Source organism: Microtus pennsylvanicus, chromosome 4 (genome assembly GCF_037038515.1).
Source record: "Microtus pennsylvanicus isolate mMicPen1 chromosome 4, mMicPen1.hap1, whole genome shotgun sequence".
In the NCBI taxonomy this organism is placed as follows: Eukaryota; Metazoa; Chordata; class Mammalia; order Rodentia; family Cricetidae; genus Microtus; species Microtus pennsylvanicus.
The window spans coordinates 105,949,343-105,971,660 of NC_134582.1; the positions used below are offsets into that span (position 1 = coordinate 105,949,343).

General features: G+C 42.8%; 7 non-coding genes across 7 annotated transcripts; 6 read left to right on the forward strand and 1 right to left on the reverse strand.

Annotated features, from left to right (window-relative positions):
• Positions 1 to 3,041: 3,041 nt before the first annotated feature.
• Trnar-acg (transfer RNA arginine (anticodon ACG)) lies at positions 3,042 to 3,114 on the forward strand. Its single transcript has one exon. It is a non-coding gene; the product is annotated as a tRNA-Arg (tRNA).
• A 609-nt stretch (positions 3,115 to 3,723) lies between these two features.
• On the forward strand, positions 3,724 to 3,796 carry Trnav-cac (transfer RNA valine (anticodon CAC)). The gene has a single exon. It is a non-coding gene; the product is annotated as a tRNA-Val (tRNA).
• Positions 3,797 to 14,412: 10,616 nt separating this feature from the next.
• Positions 14,413 to 14,484, forward strand: Trnaa-cgc (transfer RNA alanine (anticodon CGC)). Its single transcript has one exon. It is a non-coding gene; the product is annotated as a tRNA-Ala (tRNA).
• A 537-nt stretch (positions 14,485 to 15,021) lies between these two features.
• Trnai-aau (transfer RNA isoleucine (anticodon AAU)) lies at positions 15,022 to 15,095 on the forward strand. Its single transcript has one exon. It is a non-coding gene; the product is annotated as a tRNA-Ile (tRNA).
• A 1,336-nt stretch (positions 15,096 to 16,431) lies between these two features.
• Positions 16,432 to 16,503, forward strand: Trnap-agg (transfer RNA proline (anticodon AGG)). Its single transcript has one exon. It is a non-coding gene; the product is annotated as a tRNA-Pro (tRNA).
• A 3,167-nt stretch (positions 16,504 to 19,670) lies between these two features.
• Trnay-gua (transfer RNA tyrosine (anticodon GUA)) lies at positions 19,671 to 19,758 on the forward strand. Its single transcript is given in 2 exon segments — positions 19,671 to 19,707; positions 19,723 to 19,758. It is a non-coding gene; the product is annotated as a tRNA-Tyr (tRNA).
• A 1,599-nt stretch (positions 19,759 to 21,357) lies between these two features.
• On the reverse strand, positions 21,358 to 21,430 carry Trnaa-agc (transfer RNA alanine (anticodon AGC)). Its single transcript has one exon. It is a non-coding gene; the product is annotated as a tRNA-Ala (tRNA).
• Positions 21,431 to 22,318: the final 888 nt, after the last annotated feature.

Here is a 22,318-nt window from a genome sequence, read left to right on the forward strand (position 1 = left end):
TTCCAGACACAAGCCTTAAAAATCTGTAATATGACTTCATCATCAACAGCCCATCTTGGAAAGGAATGAAGGAGAGGCTGGTGTTCAACAGCTCTGGAGGGAAAGCCTTCTTACGTTTGGCCAAAGGGTCTAATTTGACAAAAGGTTGAGTAAAGAGCATCTGCAACATTTCTGTATTGTCTCCGGAGCTGTGCATTTGTGTCTGCTTCCAACCTACTCAGTTCTCTGTTCAAATAAACCCATCCTTGAAGTATAATTCAAACAAAGGAAAACAGACAGTTTACAAGTACTGTTGTTATCGTTGTGAAAGTAACTTCACAAACGAAACCTGCAGGTACAGTCGGTTGGGTTTCCTAAGACCGATTGTCCCAGCAATGACGCTAAATTCAGCATTTCACTATTTCTAAACTGCGTTGATAGTTGAAGAATTTATCAGACTGTAAGACAGCCAGCCATTGGACGACAAAGATGGGGCACGGTGACAGTCTGTGGGTACTAGGGCTCTTACTTTCGTTAGAAGAATTATGAACTATGAACTCTATTTATGATCTATGAACTTGATGAAATAAGGATCCATTTCTTTCATCTTAAATTTTAGATGTTTTATTGTGTGTATGTGTGTGCTTCCCTGAATGCTTTGCCTGAGGAGTCTGGATGGGGCAGTTAAATCCCGTGGAGTTGGAGCTTCAGGCCTAACTTGGGAACTGAAAGGAAGTCCTTTGGAAGAGTAGCCGAGTCATCTTTCCAAACCCCACTTCTTAATCTTATAGTTAGCCAGCATGTTGTTAATGGTGTGTTCAAAGGCTCAGTCACAAAATACAGCTTTAAAGCTACAGAGAAACCCTATATCGAAAATCAAAAAAACAAAACAAAAAAAACCAAAAAAAAAACAAAAACAAAAACAAAATACAGCTTTAACCAAACTGTGGCAGATGTCAAACGACAACATTGTATTTGGTTTGTATTTCTCGTCTGACTCAAAGCTGGTGACATTTGCATGGAATTTCTAAGAAGTCTAGGAATTGTTGAGCCTGAGAGAACTCCTGCAAGATAACAAAACTCTGATTAACCCTTTACAGACTTGCGTGAGCTGGACACACACTATAATCTTAGCACTTGGGAAGTAAAGGGCGGAGGTTAAGAAGTTCAAGGTCATCTTCAGCAACAGAAATAGAGAGTGGCTGCTGTTTCCCGGCAGCCTCCACTGTGGACTAGGGAGGCAGGCTCATTACTCTGCTCCACACATCTGAGATTGGCGACAAGACAAAGTCTTGTGTCACACACTGCTCACATTAAAGAAAAGAAGAGAGACAGACAGCAGTTTTCCTTATGCCTTGGAGCAAAACCAAAGGAGAGTACATTGAGACCAAGGAAAGAACTCATCACAGTAGTAGCTTAAGGTGTCAGCTTGGTCAGGCTGTAATAATGCCCAGTTATGTACTAAACACTAACAGAGCGGGGCATAGTGGGCTCACTCACAGCCCAGCCTACTCAGTAGACAGGCTGTAGACGTTTTAACCCTGTCACTCATGTACGGCAGTTAATCATGTATTCTTCTGGATTTGATTTCTCTGCCTAATACAATCACTGACTGGAAGCTGGATCTCTCTCTCTCTCTCTCTCTCTCTCTCTCTCTCTCTCTCTCTCACACACACACACACACACACACACACACACACTCACACACTCATACTGGACTCAAATAAGACTCACCCAAATAAAGTAAAACAATACCTTGCTGAGGACATTATTCAGGAAATTGAGGCAGCCAGAAAAGGCCTTGAAATTTTGCAAAAGAAAGGGAGTTTCAAGAGATTAAAAACAATATGACAGGACATCTGGACAAACAGAATGAGCCCAATAGCTTTCAGAGATGCCCTCTGATCTAGCCCCATCTCTGAGTGTGATGGGAATAAACAGGACCTGGAGCCGCAGGATTTTGCTTCGTTACTAAAAATCCAAGCACACAAATGTACATGCTTGTTTGTTTGTTTGGAGACAGAGTCTGAGGTAGAAAGATGGTTGGAGTTTGCTTGCTAAAGGAAGAATCGGAAGACTACTTTAGCCCTGACCATCTTGTCTCCACCTCCTCAATGCTGGAAGTGTAACCATATGCTCCTGTGACTTTGTGTTGGTGACATATTTCAACATAATTGGTTTCTTTTTGAAATCATTTCTTTTTCCTTACATATATTAGCATCATTCCTGAGATGGAGTAGAAAAGATACCAAATTACCTTGGGGGTCTGAGAACAAAACCTGATGAGAAAGGACAAAGTATTAGGCAGGCTTCCTTTAATGCTTAAGTGTAAAAACAGTTGCACACATGTTTAGAGTTGTTGAAACTGTATGAACCCAAACTAAATAGTTTTCTAATCTTAAGATGTATAGTCTCAACATCAAGCAATTTACTTCTATTTTAACAGCCCTTTATTTATTTACAGATACCCTTGATTTATTTATAAATACCCTTTTCAAAAGTCTCTACTGAAGATTGAAACACATATATGACAATTATCTTTGCTTAGGAAATCTGTACAAATGTGTACCGGAACTGACAGTTCCTAGAAAAACATAGCATGCTGAGACGTGTGGTGGAGACTGCCTACTGGGGTCTTATTTGGTAAATATTTGGGGTAGGGAGCATCAGGACTATGATATGTTCCACCTTTTTTCTTATTGTATTATTTTTTCCTCCATATCTCTCACAGTTTTATGTAGAGCTTTAGTGTCTATGTCAAAACTATCATGTTTTCTGTAGGCTACAGGAAGATCCGTTTTCTTCATTATTTTATCTCCCGTGCATCCAGCAGTATTGGTTGAATGAATGCGAGCTTGAGTAGAAAAGCGACGTGGGGACACCTATCACCGCCGTTTTGTTTGGTGGGGGGGCGGGTGACGGGAGGAGGGGGTGGGGCAGAAACAAATCTAGAAGTAAAGATAATAGAGTCCTCAACAAAACAAATCAAAAAGACACTGCAGTGTTAAACTCGGAGAACAGCATAACTAGTTGTGTGCCCCACCCAAAGGCTTACGTGTGCAGGGCCAGTGGCGCAATGGATAACGCGTCTGACTACGGATCAGAAGATTCCAGGTTCGACTCCTGGCTGGCTCGGAGTGCACGGTACATATTTTTCCTGACTACACGGAAATTTAATGAAGAAAATCCATACACGTCTGAGTTTGTCTGAAACAAAATAAGAAACAAAAGGATCACGCTGTCACTTTTTTTGTAGCTGGGTATTTTGGGGTCACTTTGTAACCCAGCCGGCTTGAATTCAAAGCGATCCTCCTGCCATAGCTTCCCTTACGGCTCATCGCTTCTTTTTAGACCAAATCCCACGTCCGACCGTGCGGTGGCGACACCAGCGTATCTGCGGAGCCGTGATCCCCAGGCCGGGTTGTTTCGCCAGTCCATTTTGGCTTTAGGATGATTTTAAGTGACCTCTTAATCCATTAAAAATCTGTTCAGAACAATTAATTTTAATAACAAGGGTAATCTGGAGAGATTATTTAAGTTTCTGTTTCAGTCTTTCCTATTCAGTCGTTTGTAGAATAAGAATTTGGTTTCAGGTCCCACTTATGAAGCCCAAAGTTTGTGCTTCTCTGTTTCTCGGAGTTAAACACGAGGGACGCCTCTCCAGGTCACCATCAAACATTTACTTGACAACAGAAACGAAAGAAATCGAAGGAATATCTCAAGGCAAGGCTGCTAGTACAGCTTGTTTCCGTAGTGTAGTGGTTATCACGTTCGCCTCACACGCGAAAGGTCCCCGGTTCGAAACCGGGCGGAAACAGTGTTACTACCCACTTTTAGTACTATATAGAACTAATTCTAAACAATTTTCATCTATTATATTCTCTTTCGCTCTCAGTGTGTAGTTTGAAGCTTCTCTCTCAGCAGCTCCCATTTCCCTCACCCGAGCCTAGACCTCTTTCTGCGAATGGAGAATCCTTTTCTCGCCCACACCAGCTGCCGGAAGCGCATCCGGGGCTTGCTCCGGCGCGGCTAGGTGTCCACCGCCGGGGATCGCCCCCCTCCCGTCGCTCTGGTGAGTGCGCCGCCGCCTCTGCCTATCTTAGCGAGGGTCTTAATTACCCAGTCTCAGAAGATGTTTCCATTCCTACCTGTGGCTTTAAAGCTATGCTCTGTAGATAGCTTTATTCTACTTCTGTTAAAGTCTGAATTTGTCATATATCACATCGTATAAAAAGGTTCGTGTTGTCTATATTCCTCTGCAACTTGCTGGTTTTGCTCAGTTTTATGTTGGTACTTGTTTATGTTTTCTGCATGTAACTGTTACCTACTTATTTCTGCTGCTGAGTAGTATTCTCTTGCACACATATTACTAAAATTTATTGTCTTTTCTATTAAAGCCATTTGGGTGCTTTCTAACTTTTAAAAATGATAATACTATCATTAACCCCATCTGCCCACAATTTTCAACTTTCCCATAGAGATATTCAGGAAGAAGAATTGCTTTACACGATGCAACTTTGCTTTACAACTATATACTAATTTCACACACACACACACACACCCAGCAGTGTGTATAGGTTTTGATTGCTCCACATCTACTGAGCCCTTCATATTGTCAAGCAACTTAGGTTTTGCTCTTATCGGGTCCGATGACCTGGGACGGATGTGTAGAGTCGGCATAAGAAAGAAAAGTCTGTTTCAAGCAAATGGCCCCGGATAGCCTGAGTCATTTTTATTTATACAGTTTCAATAGCTTGCATGAACAGTTTTATAATGATATTTGTTTCCTTAAGTTTCTAATAATGATTACAATAATTGCCCGTTTGCTCTCTTATCTCCTTCCCTTTCCGCCCCTCATCTTCCCCACCTGTAATCATGATCTACTTGATTCGTAGCCCTGATATTAGAAGCAGAAGCAGTACAGCCAGCAACAAAGGAAACTTTCTAACATGGCACAGCTACAGGTGGACCAGTGTGCCCAGTCGGCAGCATGTGCAGTTCCAGCATCCCGCAAAGTGAGAGGAAATTTTGCCTCTAATCGTTAATGTTTACCTCTGGTCAAGTCATCAGCTAAGGAGGTTCAATCCGTTCTTCATTCTGTACCTACTCTGTCTCCTATGGGGGACATACCAGGCTTTCTCCTACCATCCTAGAAACTACTTAACTTAAAAGCTTACTCTTAGTAGTTGGCACTGCTTATCTTTTGTTCTCATGTCCCCTTCCTCTCAACTTCCTTCGATATTGACACAGCTCTAGAGATGAGGGTGCATCATCCCCTGTTCCTAGATGGTTCCCATAACTCTTGATATCATCTACTTATTAACACTTCTTCTAGACTCTTGTGGATAAAATCAATCTGTCCAGGACAATTATGCAAATTTGTAATTTTGTCTTTCAGGCTAGTCACGAGGTGCATTGGAAAGGTGACATTGTGTTCTTGAGAATCCTGAATTTATGGCCGTACCTGAAACACCAGAGCCTTTGGGCTGACTCAGATCTGCTGTGTATTTTTACCAACATCCCCTCTGGCTCACCTAGAGGAGAGTCCTAAGGGGAAAGTTTGACTCATGCAATAGCCATTTCATCTATGGCTCTAAGAAAGTGAAACTAGAGGCAACCAGCAATCATTTGTGGAAGGAAAGTGAGGAGAGCAGGCAGCACCTCTGTTCCTGGGCTCAAGCCCAGAATTATCCAGCAAACTACCCGTAGGCCTTGCCAAAAATGGGTTAAATTCTCCCAGGCCTTGCCAAAAGGAGCACTTGTTCCTGCTATTCTCAGGCCTTGTTCCCCCAAAGACGTCGCATGGCTCCCAGCAAGTGCTCTTCAAGTTAGTGGGTAAGAAGCTGTATCCTGTAGCTCACACATGCATTTCCTGGGTCACACATCCTCTGCTCCTAGATCTAAGTAGTACTTAGCACTTTTAGCCGTAGGTGGTTTTTTTTTTTTATTAAATTTTACGTTTTGTGTCCTTTTTGTGGATCTACAGAAATGTTTATACATTCTAGGTTCCAAGCCTTTGTTAGGTGTGTGTCACAAATATGTTTGCCCGATAATTTAGTTCTTACACAATTTTGATAATTGCTCCAGGTTTGCTATAATCAATGATAAAAATTGACAAACTGAATCTAATTTTTTTAAAGTGACCCAAGAAATTAAATGTCAGCTTATGAACTATTAGCTACTTTTCTTATTACAATGACTACATCCCCGGGGGGAAGCAACTTAAAAGAAGGAGGATTTATTTACTTAACTCTTATTTTGGGGCATAGCACATCAGGGTATGAAGGCCTGGTGGAGCCACAGTCTTGACCATAGGCCCTTATCTGAGAGGACTGGAAGGCAGAGCATTTTATTTTCTTTGTATTTTACTTGGTACCCACAAGTTGCTAGCTGTAGTATAATTTTATTTTTAAGTGTTGAATGTGTTGATTCCTTCCTTGGTGGTTTGTGTGCTTTGTGTCTGGTTAAAGAACTCTTCCCAGGAGTGGTGTGAGAAAGAAGCATCCAAGACCGGCAAGATGCCTACCAAGTAAGCAGGCAAAATCCGACATCAAGAACGATAAAGGAAATGAGTCTGCGTCACAGGCTGAAACAGAAGGGAAAAGAGCCACCCAGAGGAAAAAGGGGAAGCAGATGCTGGCAATGGCTGGAACAAGCCTGCAAAAACTCAGGATGCTTCCACAGTTCAGCCCCAGGAAGAGAACATCACTAGGGATGCCAAGTAAAATGGCATGTTCTGTTAGTGACCCTGCTCTTACAATAATATTTTTGAAAATCAAATTTGTTTTTTTCCTCCTTAAATTGTAGAATTTTATTTTTTGAAGTTGCATTGTTAGTACATAAGGCGACTTAATTTTTTGAGGGGTGGAGGTGCAGGGATACCAATGAGTGTATCTCAGAAGCTGAACTGAAGTGAGACAAATGGGGTTTTCTCTCTCTCTCTCTTTTAGATTACTGGTTTCTGGGGAGGAGGCAGAAATCTTAAATAAACAAACAAACAAACAAACAAACAAACAAAAAAAGATTACTGGTTTCCAAGAAAGGTTCTCTGAAATTCACACTTGAAAAAGTTTGGCAGAGAATTGTTATAAAACAAGAACAAAAAGTCACAGGCATGCCTGCCTCAAGTAACAATAATTGGGTTTTCTACAACATCATGATGCTGCCACTCGAAAGAACAAAGATTCCTGCTTTTGTCTTGTTGGCCAAACTGTGAAGAATAATCATCACGTTAGTTCATTTCCTCATCAGAGCTGGCCTTGAAAAGCTCTCGTGTGGTTTGTGAGAGTATCTACTCCCCATGGCTGTTCCTTCTCAGAGCAGCAACCAAACACTTTGTCGGCTGCTGAGGTTGGGGGGAAAGGAGCTTGGACACTGTGATAAAGTACCACCTGCTGCGCAGCCACCACACCCCGCACACCCCACACACCCCGCACACCCCACACACCCTGCACACCCCACACACCCTGCACACCCCACACACCCTGCACACCCCACACACCCTGCACACCCTGCTGCCAGTATCTGTAACTGACAAATGGAAACCTAGATATAAGCAGGCTTGTTGGGGTAGAGGGAACATTTTATACCTGGAGTTTAAAGATAATCTTTATTGCCCTGTAATTTTCTAGTTTTGTTTTTCACACTTGTCTTTAGTCTGCCCTGAACTTATTTTTTTTAGACAAGCTCTTTTTAAAAACTGTTTTTATTGGGCTTTTTTAAAATTGTTTTTCTCCGCTCCTCTCCCTTCTTTCCCCCTCTCCTTGTACCTTCTCCTTGAGCCCCGTGCTCCCAATTTACTCAGGAGATCTTCATTTTTTCTACTTCTCATGTAGATTAGATCCGTATATGTTTCTCTTAGGGTCCTCTTTGTTGTCTAGGTTCTCTGGGATTGTAAATTGTAGGCTGGTTTTCTTTGCTTTATGTTTTAAAATCACTTAGGAGTGAGTACATATTATAGTTTCCTTCTGGGTCTGAGTTACCTCATTCAATATGATGTTTTCTAGATCCATCCATTTGCCTGCAAATTTCAAATGTCATTTTTTTCCACTGTGTAGTACTCTATTGTGTAAATATACCACATTTTCCTTATCCATTCTTTGGTTGAAGGGCATTTAGGTTGTTTCCAGGTTCTGGCTATGACAAATAATGCTGCTATGAACATACTTGAGCACATGTCCTTGTGGTGTGATTGGGCATCCTTTGGGTATATAACCAAAAGTGGTATTGCTGGATCTTGAGGTAGGTTGTTTCCTAATTTTCTGAGAAATCGCCACACTGATTTCCAAAGTGGATGTAACAGTTTGCTTAGTCAAGAAGTGGCTAAAAGTCTTCTCTAAGATTGATACCACGCTCAAAGATGTAGCCAATATTCAATGAACTATTTTGAACAGACAATAATTAAAATGCATAACAAAACAAGTATTGTAGGTTTCTTGTTCTAATAAAAGATAAGCCTTGAAGTGTTTATTATTGGTCAAACAGTGTGCGTGACCCCCGTGAGCCGATGACCAGCTAAGACGAGGGAGGCTTGTCGGGCCTCACCTCCAGCACCAGGACTGTGGCTCACACCTTCCGCAACCTGGAAGGTGTCCCAGCAGGTAGGGCCGCAGGTTGCTTCTTGCTTGAAACTGAAAGGGAGTTTTGGAGATCATTATGAGCCACCAAGGAAACCCTTTGGAGATGGGATGTTGAGAAAGAAGTGACGTAATTTACTGGGTTCACGATAACCACGCCAGCTGAAGAAAAAGTGTGTGGGGGGGGGCGGCGAGCACAAAAGTGTTTCCCTTCTCCAGGGCCAATACCTCAGGTTCAAAGCAAAAAACTGCTGGGCACTCAGCGTGATTCATGCCAGGCACGCAAGTGCTCAAAGTAGAAACAAATCAGGATGTTAGGATGAGCCTGTGAGACAATAAAGAAGCCTTTCCTTCTTTCTTCCTCCCTTTCTTTGTAACGTTTTCTTTTTAATTGACACATTACTGTACATATCTGTACTGTACAAGTTGAGGTTTTAATATGTGTATGCAATACCTAGTAACATGATTGGGTATTAACTTCAGATGTCTGACATTTATGTTAATGTTTAAAATCTTTTCTACCAACTTCTTTGAAATATTCAGTTAATTGCCAAGCATAGTCACCTGTACTATACAGAACACTGCAAGCGGTCCTTCCTGTTCCCACTTCAGGAATATTATCAGTGTATATTCATGGATGCATATGTGAAGTCATGCACTGTAGCAAATAATACATCTAATATATTTATTCTTCAGAGTCTGTGCTGCCATGGAAGGCTGACATCCTTCCCTGTCTCTTTGTCATTATTCCTTTATGCTAGAAACTAATTGTTGAATTTGCCCAACTGTAATCACTCGAGTCAGATGGTTGCACAATGGTATCTTGCAACTTTCTTAATTTACTCAGAGAAACCAAATTCTTTATTGGGAGGGAGGGGGAAGCAGGTTATAGTTAAAATCTACACTAATGATTCCCAATCTTTTAAAAGCGCAGTTTCTCAAGTCGAGGTGGCCCACACCCGCACTCAGGATAAAAGTTCTCCAGGATTTTCTCATGAGAAACCAGATGGTGCCTGGTAATCACGTTAGCTGTCTAGCTTATTCCATACAAGAAGTCGTGGAATATGCATTCCTATATTTCTGTAATCAAAATTGTCAATAAAACTTTGTGTGTGATTAAAAAAATTGTATTAGCTTGTATTAATTATGCATTATAATGTTTCATAATGACATTTCATCCATGTCTATAATGTCATTTGATGATCACATACCTCCCTTACCTTCTGTTATCTCCCTCTCACTTGTGAGTATTCCCTTTTCCCAACTAGCCGCCCCCATTCCCCATCTTCCGGTTGCATAGATGTCTGTGCACGTGTGTGTGTGTGTGTGTGTGTGTGTGTGTGTGTGTGTGTGTAAGAGTTTCATCGTTGTTGGTTAGAGGAACATAAAAGAGAGTTGTCCATAGGAATATGGCATCTTTATCCCTTCTCAGCAACTCAGCTGTTGAGCTGTGTATAAATTTGCAGGAACAGTGGGTCATTCTGCTTTTCTTCCACCTACTCAGGTGTGCTTTCTCTCTCTTCTCTCCTGGTGGCTTTGATGGAATTAATCACATGAAAAATTGATAGAGTGTAAGATTAGACTGGACTGCAGTGCTGGAACTTTTTCTGCACACTTCATGCTATTCTGCCTTTCTTTAGGAAATACTGAGTACAGGACAGATGGGGAGCGAAATAGTTAAGTCCCACCATAATGACGTATACTCATTCAATCACCAGGGCTCCGATGGTAGGTGCTAGGAGCTATGTTGGGTGTTAGGTCCACTGGGGTGCAAAGACGGGGGACAGACCGCCAGAGTCTATTAAACCAGAAGCAAATTTTATTCCAGGGAAAAAATTAAAAAAAAAAATCTCCATGGGTCACAAAAAGCTTATCAACTTGCTGATACCATAGCCAGAGATGGATCCCTAAGGTTGTAGCAAAAGATGGTTTTCAAACTCCCCCTTTTATAGCAAGAAGCAAAGCATTAGGCATGAACAAAGGAAGTTTTAAAAATTTGAGGTAAAATTCAGATACAAAATGTTCTTCTTTGCAATTTCCATTAACAGAGTTTTTTTTAGTTGTACTGTGTTTGTATTTACGTCATTGTTCTCTCCTGGCTTCCCCTGAAGTTGTTTACCAAAGCCCTACACTCTCCTGATACTGCTAGTTTTGTGTGGGGAAGGTACGGGGAAAATGCACAACCAAAAAGGTACATCCCATCATTTAAAAGTTAACCCAGCTCACATCAATTGCTGCTGGTCATGAGTACCCTGGGGCGGGTATCTAAAAACTGACCCTCAATATGCAGAGCTAACCTCAGTTTGCAGAGGGCAGCTTCAGCCTTGCAGACAGAACTATTGGTTGTAGAGCAAAGTAACCCACTGTTAATAGTTAATCCTTCAGCGGCTGACAGCCTGCTCGCATCCTCCTAGGCTTATACTTTATATTTCTTTATTTCTACATTCTTATTTCTGGAATCTACATTTCTGTATTCTTGGACTCTTGGGCATGGCCGTGGGTGTACTGTAGAGGAAGATCCTACAGAGCTAGTGCATCTGGCTTCAATTCTGGAGTGTTGTTAATACCTAGTGGCTGAACTACCTTTTGTGATTGTTACCTTTCGTTTCAAGTGTTTAATTCTTATTTGGGTCCTTCCTGAAGGATCCTAGTGTCTTTGCAAAGCTTAGTTCTGAGAGTACTTGGCAAACCAAGCAGTCTCATGGTTAAGAATTTTACTTGGGCAAATGGTTCCTTCAAACAACTCCAGATAAGGGTGTTGGTATGCAGAAATTGACTTGCTAAGAGGTATAAATTGTGTCACAATAAAGAGGCCTTTTCCAAAGCTCTGAACAGTCAGTTCACTAGAAGCTGGCTCCCCTGTTGCTGATTGCTAAGCCTGAATCACAGTCTGAAGTGACTACCTTGTTTGACAGACTGCATAACCCAGGCATCGACAGCACAGAAAGATCAGGCAGAGTCCAGCCCATTCCTGTGAACACTCAGACATAGCCCCTGAGTCTGGACGACGTTGAGGAGACAGGCTGGGGGGGGGGGGGGGAGGCGGGGACTTCCCAGCAGAGGAAGCAGAAGGAAATTTGCATGCTTCTCTTTATGTTACCTTTGGAACAGTTAAGCTGAAGTTAGAAGAAATGCAAGAGGCAGTGGGTGGTGGGACTGGGAGTGTAGCTCTGTGAAGGAGCTTGTTTCATAGGCACCGGGTGGAATGTGTCTGTGACCCCAGGACTAGGAGGAGGGAAGCAGAAGGGTCTCAAGCCCATAGCAAGTTTGAGGTCAGGCTGTGCAAAGATTAAATCCATTCCTTTGCTAACTAGAAATTAATAACTAGTTTTTTAAAAAAGAAGTAAAGCAGGAAATCCATGGTCCCAGGCAAAGCCAGTTCCACAAAAACTTTTTTTTCACATGGAATTTCAGATTTTATCCAGTTTGCTTTGAATCTTATAGGAAATGTGCTATTTGGACTTCACAGAAACTTTGTGTTGACCCTTGAGTGGTTGAATTCAGAGGAAGGCACCAGAAGTGGAGATTTCCTAACAGTAAAATAGACTGCTTCATTCTGGTCAACAAGTCAGAACTGTCTAGGAGGACATGGAACAGTTGCCCACTTAGATGAAGACAAAATAATGAAAACCAGTTTAATAGCACTGACTGTTCTTACAGAGTATGTGGATTTTGTTTCCAGCATCCACATGGTAACTCAACTGTAGCTCCAATTTCAGGGGATCCATACCCTCTTCTGGCCTCTTCTGGCACCAGACACTTGAGAAGTGCACAGACATACATGTAGGCAAAACACCCATGCATATAAAATTTAAAATTAGATATTAAGAATAATAAATAATAAAAATAAGCCCAGGGGGGCTGGAGAGATGGCTCAGAGGTTAAGAGCATTGACTGCTCTTCCAAAGGTCCTGAGTTCAATTCCCAGCAACCACATGGTGGCTAACAACCATCTATAATGAGATCTGGTGCCCTCTTCTGGCATGCAGGCAGGCATGGAAGTAATGTTGTATACATAATAAATAAATAAATATTTAAAAAAAATAAAAAAATAAACCCAGCCCTTGGGAGGCAGAGGCAGGCAGATCTCTGTAGGTTCCAGGCCAGCCTGGTCTACATAGAGAGTTCCATGACTAGAGACCCTGTCTCTAATACTTGCCCCCAAATATATATGATAACATATTATGTTACATAAATTATATATTTATATATTAAAATATAGTATAATATATTTGAGGGTCAGTATATATACATAATAAACAAATACATGGGCAAGTATATATAATAAACATATATAATATATATAATAAACAGATATATGGGCAAGTATATATAATAAACAATTGCCACAGTACCTACAAAAAGGACAAGAGCTTTTGAATGGTAGCATGGGTGTTGAAAAGACTTTCACAAAAATCTCCAAATCTTCCCTCCTCCCACCCTTAAACATTATAAAGTACACGAATTATGAAGGACGTGTAAGGAAGGATAGGCATCCGAATGCCTATCTTCTAGAATTTAAGTAGATGGTCCTATTATGGGGAAGAAGGTAAGGAATAGATGAGGAGGGGGGATGGGAGACTGATGGACTGTGAGGGGCCTGGGTAGGAGCCACAGACCTGGAGTAGCAGCACTCAGGAAGGGAATTTAACAAGATCCTGATCCAGGCCAATGTCCATTACATTGTGAGTTAGAGGCCCTCCTTGGCTATATGGACCCTGTTTTAAAAAAGCTAACCAGGGCCAGAGAGATGACTCAGTGCGTCAACGGGAGGAGCCAAGGCTGATGAACTAAGTTCCAACCGCAGGGTCCATATGGCAGAAGGAAAGAACAGGCAAGTTTGTGGACAAAGATGCGGAGTATCAGTATTTGTACGTTGGTTTCCCGGCTCCAGTTCACAGAAGACAACACTAACAAAGCTATGGGACCCTGTACATGTAGTGAGTTGTGTTTGGGGAAGGAACTACAAAGTTGGGAATCCCATTTCTTAGAAAGCAAGCACTAAGTGTAACTGCCCACTGCGTTGGAGACATTGTTTTCTAAGGCTGCTTGCTTTGTAATCGTTCTCGAAAAGAATCTGGAACAAAGAGAAATCAGTTTGTCAACAATAAAACACGGAGATATGAAACTCACAGAGAGCTGTCTCCCAACAATGAATTGTTAGCAGTAGTGGAGTTTTCTGTGTTTGAAGCCAACCAAGCTCACGAGCACACAGGTTTAGAGGTCAAGAGAATGGGGGGAAATCGGTAATATGTCTCTTAGTGTAATCCACTGCCTCTAGTATATGAACTGTTAGACTAGGGGAGTTGAGGACGATGAACATTATACTATGCTTTACCGCATATATTCCCCTCGCGCGCGCGCGTAGTGTATATATGTATCGAATTATGTTAGTTGAGACCTAACGCCCACATTCTATTCCTAAGGTTTTTTTTTCCAGAACAATAACCAATACTTTACATGTAGGCCCAAGCAAAATCATTTTCAAACTCCTGTTGAACCTTGTAAGTGAGCAACTGAATTGTTTAGGGCTACATTCTTTGAGTATGATATGAGAGGTGGAAGAGGTGTGGAAGCTTTTGAAAAAAATGGAAAAGAAAGAAGCTTTTAAATAAGGGTTCTCTCCTTTTTCTCGTCAAATTTCTAGGTGGTTCTTTTATACAGGTAGTGAAATGACCAGTATCAATGGCTAAACGGTGTCCTGTACTTAAAAAGCAGGTGACTATTGTCTCTAACAATTTCAAGATTTTTTCCCCCAAGATTTTGTTTTATGCAGAAAGCATTTAAGATTCAGTTTCAGAAAGAAAAAGCGAATTCAAAAATTGGAGCGATCCTCAAAGCCCACATGACAGCGGCTGGGGATGTAGCTCAGTGGTAGAGCGCATGCTTCGCATGTATGAGGCCCCGGGTTCGATCCCCGGCATCTCCAGTTCTGTTTTCTCCCTGAAAACAGGATACCTAACATTTTAAGATTTCAAATCATTACATATTACGTCCTGCACTACATATTGTTATTGTTTTTAACTACAGCTAATAGAGCCGGATGCTAGCACCGAGGGGCCTAGTATTGCTTTAAGGTCTTTTAATATCATTTTATCTGAAACAAATGTATCCTAGAGCGTCGAAAACTACACCCCCATGCATAATGAGAGAAGCAAAGAATTCTAGAAAATGGACCGTTTTCCAGAATGAATGGCTATTTGTGGTGTTTGGCTGGCTAGGGCAGAAGTAATATTGTTTTGAAATAAAAAACGAGGAGATGTCACTAATCCAATATTTCATGGCACAAATAAAAGTTCAGTATACAACTGAGAAAACGGAGAAAGTCTAGTTCCTTGAGGGAAATCCAGATACCCAAATATACCAACATAATTTCCAACAGAACCAAGAAAAAAAACCAAAAAACAAAAATAACAAATGTTGTATAAACTTGTTATAATAATTTTGGAGCCCTACTAGTACCGTCGGCCGGTTAGCTCAGTTGGTTAGAGCGTGGTGCTAATAACGCCAAGGTCGCGGGTTCGATCCCCGTACGGGCCAGATGTGTTTTTCTTTTGCTACCCCTGGCTTCTGTCTCCTCCAACTTTGAGAAATGAACTGCATGAAATTTCCAGAGGGAAAAGCAAATTGTTCAAGAATTAGTCTTACAGGACAGCTATTACAATCAGGCTGCAAATGTTTTGCAGCGGGTCCGTCTCACTACGCTAAACTGTAAGAGACTCATTTTCCCTGGTCAGAGTGTTTGCTCAGTACCTTCACGTTAAGAAGGCAGAACAGTGTGCAGTGCATCTTTCGAGTTGAGTGTGAGTTCATTAGAAGGAAAAGTGTTCTCACCGCTTTGTTGAGGGCTTGAACCTTGCCTGGGAATGGTCTGTAAACAAAGTATCCAGCCCCGGCATACAAGGTTAGTGTGAGCAGGCTACTCTGCGTGTCTCTGCTGGGGCGAGACTAGGGAAGGGAACGCCTCTTTTCTCTTCTCTTCTCTTCTCTTCTCTTCTCTTCTCTTCTCTTCTCTTCTCTTCTCTTCTCTTCTCTTCTCTTCTCTTCTCTTCTCTTCTCTTTTCTCTCTCTCCCCTCTCTATCTCTCTCCCTCCCTCCCTCTCCCTCTCTCCCCCCTCTCCCCTTCTCCCTGCCTTTCTTCCTTCTCCCTCCTCCCCCCTCTCTTTCTCTTTTCAGTAAGAAAAGGCTAAGCCCCATTTCGGAATCTGCTCTAGCCTGTCAGAGCGTTGATTTGGTTCGGTGAAACTAGGCGCCCCTTTGCTCAGTCTATTTCTTGACGTTTTTCCTCTCCTTTCACCAGACCCATTTTCCTTCTGTCTTTTTTTCAGGATTCCAATCCTATTAATCTCTACATTCCTTGGACAGCTGATTTTTCTGTTTATTCGTGAACTCCTGGCTGTATATCTCGGGTAGTGAAGTTTTCCACCTTCGCAGTATCTTCCGAGGGAAAAATTCCCGGGTCAAGTCGTCTTGAGGTCCAAGTGGGTTTGCGGACAGTGCAGGCGGCTTCCCCACCAGCCTCCTGCTGACACGTGTGACTCAGTTTCGTGTTTGCTCACAAATGGGCCCTTTTGGGTTTTGCTTCCAGACAGCCTTTAAGTAAATCTGAGAAGGAATTAGACTGTTCTTAATAAACGCTACGATTGTTTCTCTTACAAGGGTGGGTCAAGAGGTGTTTATACAGTCCTCAGAGATTTACCGAAGGAACTTCCGGAAGAGTCAAGTAACCACGCTTATCGGAAATAACATAAGTAAACAAAACAAAATATCACCAGAGTTAAAGGCAATAAAAGTAATATATACTAAACATCTACTCGGGAGAAACAAATAGAGTTTGTTAAATAATTAAGAAAAGTAGCAAACAGTTGCTATCAGAGGCTCGTTGGTCTAGGGGTATGATTCTCGCTTAGGGTGCGAGAGGTCCCGGGTTCAAATCCCGGACGAGCCCAGTTTTTTTATTTCGGTCACTGAAAGTTTAAACTCAGCTGTACCCATAATGGTGGCAGTGTCGCATTCTCTTTTGCAAGCCCGCTTTTTATGAACTCTTTTTGGTTTGTATCTTGAAATCTCATAATTAAAATCAGTTGTTTTCAGATTTGACTTTCACTTTTTCTTTCAGTGGGTCTCACTCAGAGTCTCGCTAGGTCAGGAAGCTCTGCGCCGTCCAAAGTCAAGGGTTCTAAATTCTGCATGGCGCAACGTTCAGTACCATAAGTGCTCGCAGTGATGTCGCAATTACAATTGTTTTAAAGTTACAAACCCTGAAAATAGTTTTTGCTTCTATCAATAGTAATGAATTATACAGTAACGATACATAAAAATACAGAATTTGTCACAAGTTTAAAATAGTTGCGCCCAACGTGGGGCTCGAACCCACGACCCTGAGATTAAGAGTCTCATGCTCTACCGACTGAGCTAGCCGGGCACATGTAGCTTTGTGTCTCTACACTTTCATAAGAGAATGTGTATCCTTTTCGCCCCCTTAAGGTAGTCATGAATTGCAACTTTAGATTTTGTTTTGTCACTTACATTAGTTTTCTAGGTAAGCTGAAACTGTAATAATAAAAAAATGCAGCAAATTATTACTCTGTATTCTACTTTACGTTTTCCTTCTTTTCTCATTCTCTATTTTTCCTCTTTCTATTTCTCTTTCTATCTTGATCTCTCTTTCTTCTTCTTCCTTCCTCCCTCCCCCCGCCCCCATTAACCATAGAACTTTTCCTGGATCTTTGGGGCTTTTCCAGAGCCCAGACCTTGCTGCTAACTTGACTCTGCGCGTAGTCCTAGAAGCTCAGTTCCGAAGGCCTTATCCAGGGCCCTCCCGCTTTGTGATCCACCAATGCTTTCTGCTGGCGTTCTCCACCTACCAAGTCGACCGGCTTCCTTACTCTTTGTGTTAAGAACAGACCTGAAGGGGACAGTAATGCAGACCAGCTCGGTGAGGAGGCTTCTGTTGGCAGGTGATGAACTACCGCAGAGCCGCAGCAAAGTAGAGGTAGGACAGCTGATCACGTGTCTGTCAGGAAGGCTGAGTCGGCTCGGTTGCCTGTCAAATTCATAAATTCATAGCAAGAAATAGAACTATGTGGTTTGACGCATTTTCAATTGTTTTCAAAATCTGAAAGACTAAGTTCATAGCCAGAGTTGACTGGTAGATAATCAAAGCGAAGGGGCTTCGATGGTAACGGTTACAGCATTTCCAGTTAACACTGTCAGGAGGCCATTGAGCTTGCCTTGCAAAAACACCCCCTTCTGAATGACCAGTCACCCTCCCCATGCTCTCCATCCAAGCCTTCCTTTTTCCTTTGCCTAAGTGTTGGGTCCCTAGAGGACAGGCCTTCGCACCCCCACTTGATCGGTTTTGCACTCTTGCGGTTGGTTGAAAACAGGAACAAAAAACAGGAACAATCTGTTGTTTTCAGCAATGTTTCTAAGGATGTTTACGGTGATGAGCTTCCTGCTTTTGCTGGCCTGGCCTCCCCTGTTGATGGCTGTATATGCTGTGTGAGAAAGTGGAATAAAGGCTTGTCTGCAGAACCTGGAGCTGTGTTGTGTGTTAATCCCGACGTCCCTCGCTCAGAAAAACGACAGTTGCCGTGCTGGCGCGGCACCTAAGAACCCAAATATTAATGTCTCCACTTGATATGTCATGTCTCACCATAGTCTAGCTATTCCATTGAACAACAACAACAACTCGCGTGCTCCCTGTTCAGAAAGGCAGCTCCCTAGGTCTGGCAAACACAACCATGTATAGAAAACTAGGAGGACGGATTCCCTAGATTTGTTGATGTGGCTCGAATGTACGCAGTGAAACATCAACAGTGGATTTCACCTACAGTGCGCGAAGCCCTAGTGTCTTTCAGATCGATTGACAAATGGAGTTAGGTGATTGCAGGTGGTTTAAATAAAGAGATTGTCTCTTCTCCTAGTGGGAGACCAGGAAGTTCGTGCTCAACTCTCTGGCAAAGCTCCCTCGCAGGGTCTTTTGGGGACACAGTTCTATTAGATCTGAAGTCTTCTTAGCCTCACTTACTTTTAATTACTTCCTTCTTCCAAATACAGCCCCACCGAGGGTCAAGGCTTCGTGCTCTGAATTCCATACAGACACAGTTTAGTTCACAACAGGAAGACAAGCAACCAAGAAAAACAGCCTGTGATGCTCAGTCTTTCGGGAGGTACTTGAATGTTTGCTCGACTGAATGCACATCATCTTTTATATATAAAATGATCAGTCAATGTGAGTGAATTGACTTAGGAAATCTTCTGTGAGCTTTCCTCATGAGAGGTCATCTGCAGGCAGTGCACGAGCTCCTTGGCGAGACACAAGAAACACCAACCAGAGGGCAGTCATCCGAGGGGCCCGCTGCTGGACCGGCTAGGCGCAGGATCACCTTTGAACTTAGCAAGGCTCTGGATGAAGGGCACAGACTGAGAAATCACTGAGCAACCGAGCCTATTCAGGGACAGTGTTTCTTCCATCCGTACAGGCAAGTGCGTTCTTTAGACCACCGTGACAGTTTGAGAGACAAAAAAAGGATACAGAGATGCAGGGACTCAGTGCAGTTTGCAGGGCCGACTGGGCCTTAGGTGAAAGAAACAGAAAATCCTGTTATCCTATCCTCTTCTATCTTACCCTACCCTATCCTATCTTTGTTTGTTTGTTTGTTTATGAAGGCTCTCACTTGGACTGTCCCCCAACTCACTCCGTGGAATTCACCGAGTTCTCCCTGCCCTGACTTCCTGGTATTGGGATTGGAGGAGAACGCAGCAACTACATCAGGGCCAGTCACAGACTCTTGTTGCAAATCGAGGTTAACACGTTTCAAATCTTGCTGATATGGGGCAAAACCTGGCTGTTTAAATTCACCACAATAAAAGTTGGTCCTCGCAAAGTCCTGAATAGTTTTGTTTCCTTGGTTTTCAAACTCCATTTTCTTCTGGGGCCAAGGCACTAAGTGACAGAAATTTGGTTTTGAGGAGGCACTAAATTAAGAAGAAGAAAAATGAAAGAGAGAGGGAGAGAGAGAAAAAAAAAAACCTCTTATACAATGAATAAGACACAGGGTCTAATGACGCAGAGATGGCATCCCCAGTGGGAAGAAAATACACGTGGGCCCTTCGATAGCTCAGTTGGTAGAGCGGAGGACTGTAGTTGAGCAATCCAGTTATCCTTAGGTCGCTGGTTCGAATCCGGCTCGAAGGAGACCCTAGTTTTGGCAATTTTTTTTTCTGTGCACCCTCTAGAGAATTGGGTGGCATCTTCAATATTTGAATCAGATTAACACTATTCTCGATGTACAGATAAATGAATATAATTTTTAAAACTTATTCGCTGTAATAATTTTTAATGCTTGCAAGCAGGCTTCGACTTAATAGCTCACATAATCTCATCCCTTTGAAGATCCTTGTCCCTTGAGGACAGGAACCAGGAACACCGTCTCGGCCGGGGTCTGGAGCCGGGAGTGCGCCCTCAAACCCCGCGCGAGGCCCTCGGGCAAACGGTGGGGCACGCGCGCCCTCAAGTGGCTGGAGAGTTCTCAGCAGCCGGACCTCAGGCTCAAGCTCCTCAGCCGCAACTGTCCAATCTGCTTAGCTTTACCGTGTTACGGTGGTTTATTGTTGCTGTTGTTGTTTGTTTTCAAGCAGCTGGGAAAACCTGGCGCATATCAGAATCACCTGGAGATATTTTACAACCGGTGCTAATTTCAAAAGGTATGCAAATGATTTTAATGAGCTGCAAGGGCTTCTAAAACACCGCTAGGCTGATGTAACAGCGGGTTTATCAACCAGGAGTCTCCGGCCTGCCTTGGCAGTAAGGTGAGCCTTTGTTTTCAAAACAAAACAGAAGGCACTGCTAGAAAAGAAATGGCAGCTTTAGGAGAGAAATGCAAAAGGAGATTAAAGACAGCTCAGTATCAGTAGAACGTATTTGCTAGTTTTGTGCTCATTCCACTAAACTACGTTACTTCTGCTCTCAAAAATGTGATCTCAGATACAAAAATGTGGAAGACTCTCAAACAGAGCAAGTAAGACAACGTAATTGACAAAGGTTTTAGGTCGATCAGAAGTTACGCAAGATTTCTTGCACCTTCCATCCCATGTGTCAGAACTTTTATTCTCGTAGCAAATTATTTTCAATTTTCGTTGTAAACCATAATGATCTTAAGTTACCAACATGAAAAACCACGAGGCCGGCCTAGTTGCAGACCTGTCTGAGCTGGCAGTTCCGGAAGCTCTTGTGTTTTGAAAGTGTGTTGGGGGCAAAAAAAAAAAAAAATCCAATTTTCTTTTTCAAAGATAATGTTTGGGCCTCAGATACAAAATGTATTAGATAGTCCTGGACTAGGCTTCTCTGCAAGGCACAGTAAGTTCCCACCCATTTCTTTCCATACCTTGTACAGTGTTCTGGGATGTTCTACAACTGAAGGAAATAAGCAAACGACCTAGATTCAGACACACCTAGACTCCTCATCTTATTAGCAAAGGGGAATGCTTTAAGAACTTGATCGGAAAACGGGAAATAGTGAATAAAGAGATATTATCAAATAACTGAATGTAGACCTGCGAATTCTCTCAAAAGTAACAAAACTCCAGCTCTCCAAGTCGTGAGGGAAATCTCTCGAAGAAGTCGGCCATTTCCCATAGAAGAGTGTGGCAACAAGCAGGCCCTCCCGGGTTGCTGAGGGAACCCGAGGAGTTAAAAGGGGTCTTTAGAGTGAGGGAGGTGGTGCCTCCAGCAAGCTGCTCTTGCTCTGAAAAAATATGATTGGGGGGAAAAAAAACCCCCGAAGGGTGGAAAAACTGGAGAATGCGGGCATCGATCCCGCTACCTCTCGCATGCTAAGCGAGCGCTCTACCATTTGAGCTAATTCCCCACCTGGTGGTGCACGCTTGCTGCCTTGCTCCCTTTTCATATCTGGATGTAATTCAATACCGGACAGTATTTTTCAATCCACCAAATAGAGACTTTTTTTTTTTCGGGGTTTAACGTTTGGTTTTAAAAGCCCAGTGAAATCTGGGCAAGATGATAAAACTGAAATGGAGAAGGTGAAATGTCGCATTTAAGAAAGTTTTTCCTGGGCTGGGTGTGGTGTTCCGTAACCCCAGAACTGCAAGTAGGGAGAAGAAAGGGGTCCTGAGGCAAGAGGAAAATGGCCTCTTTGAGACCAGCTTGGGTTACCATAGCAAAACGAAGCTAAAAGTGTGTGATTGTGGTTTGGTATTCGCGGAACAGTTTCGAGGTGACTTCCGCCCGGGACAGACGACAGACAGTACCGCCTGTTCGGCGGAAGGCACTGGGGTACGTTCAGGGGGCCAGGACGCGGAGATCACTGAAACAATGGTGCTGGGATTGGCAAGAAATTGACGTTGGGACCCTGTGTACACAAACCAGATGCCAGAGGGAAAATAAGCTTTCGGCCGAGAAAAACACTAGTTTCCCAGGCGGCGAGGCTGGGCTTTGGCGCCCTGCCTTCTTTCAGGAATATTCCACTACCTTCGGCTAGGAATATATATATATATATATATATATATATATATATATATATATATATATATATTCAGACTAGAGAAGTCTTTGCAAAAAGAGAGAAGTAGTAATTGCTTTTTTTCCTTCTGGACTTACGGAGCTGGCAATGTCTAGCCCAGAGCCCTACCTCGGACCTGGAGGCCGAGTATCAGGTGGACCTCCAGGTCTTAGCTAGGGCTCTGGTGGTGAGCAGAGGGATGGACTAGACATGGTCAGAGGCCTGACATCGATGAGA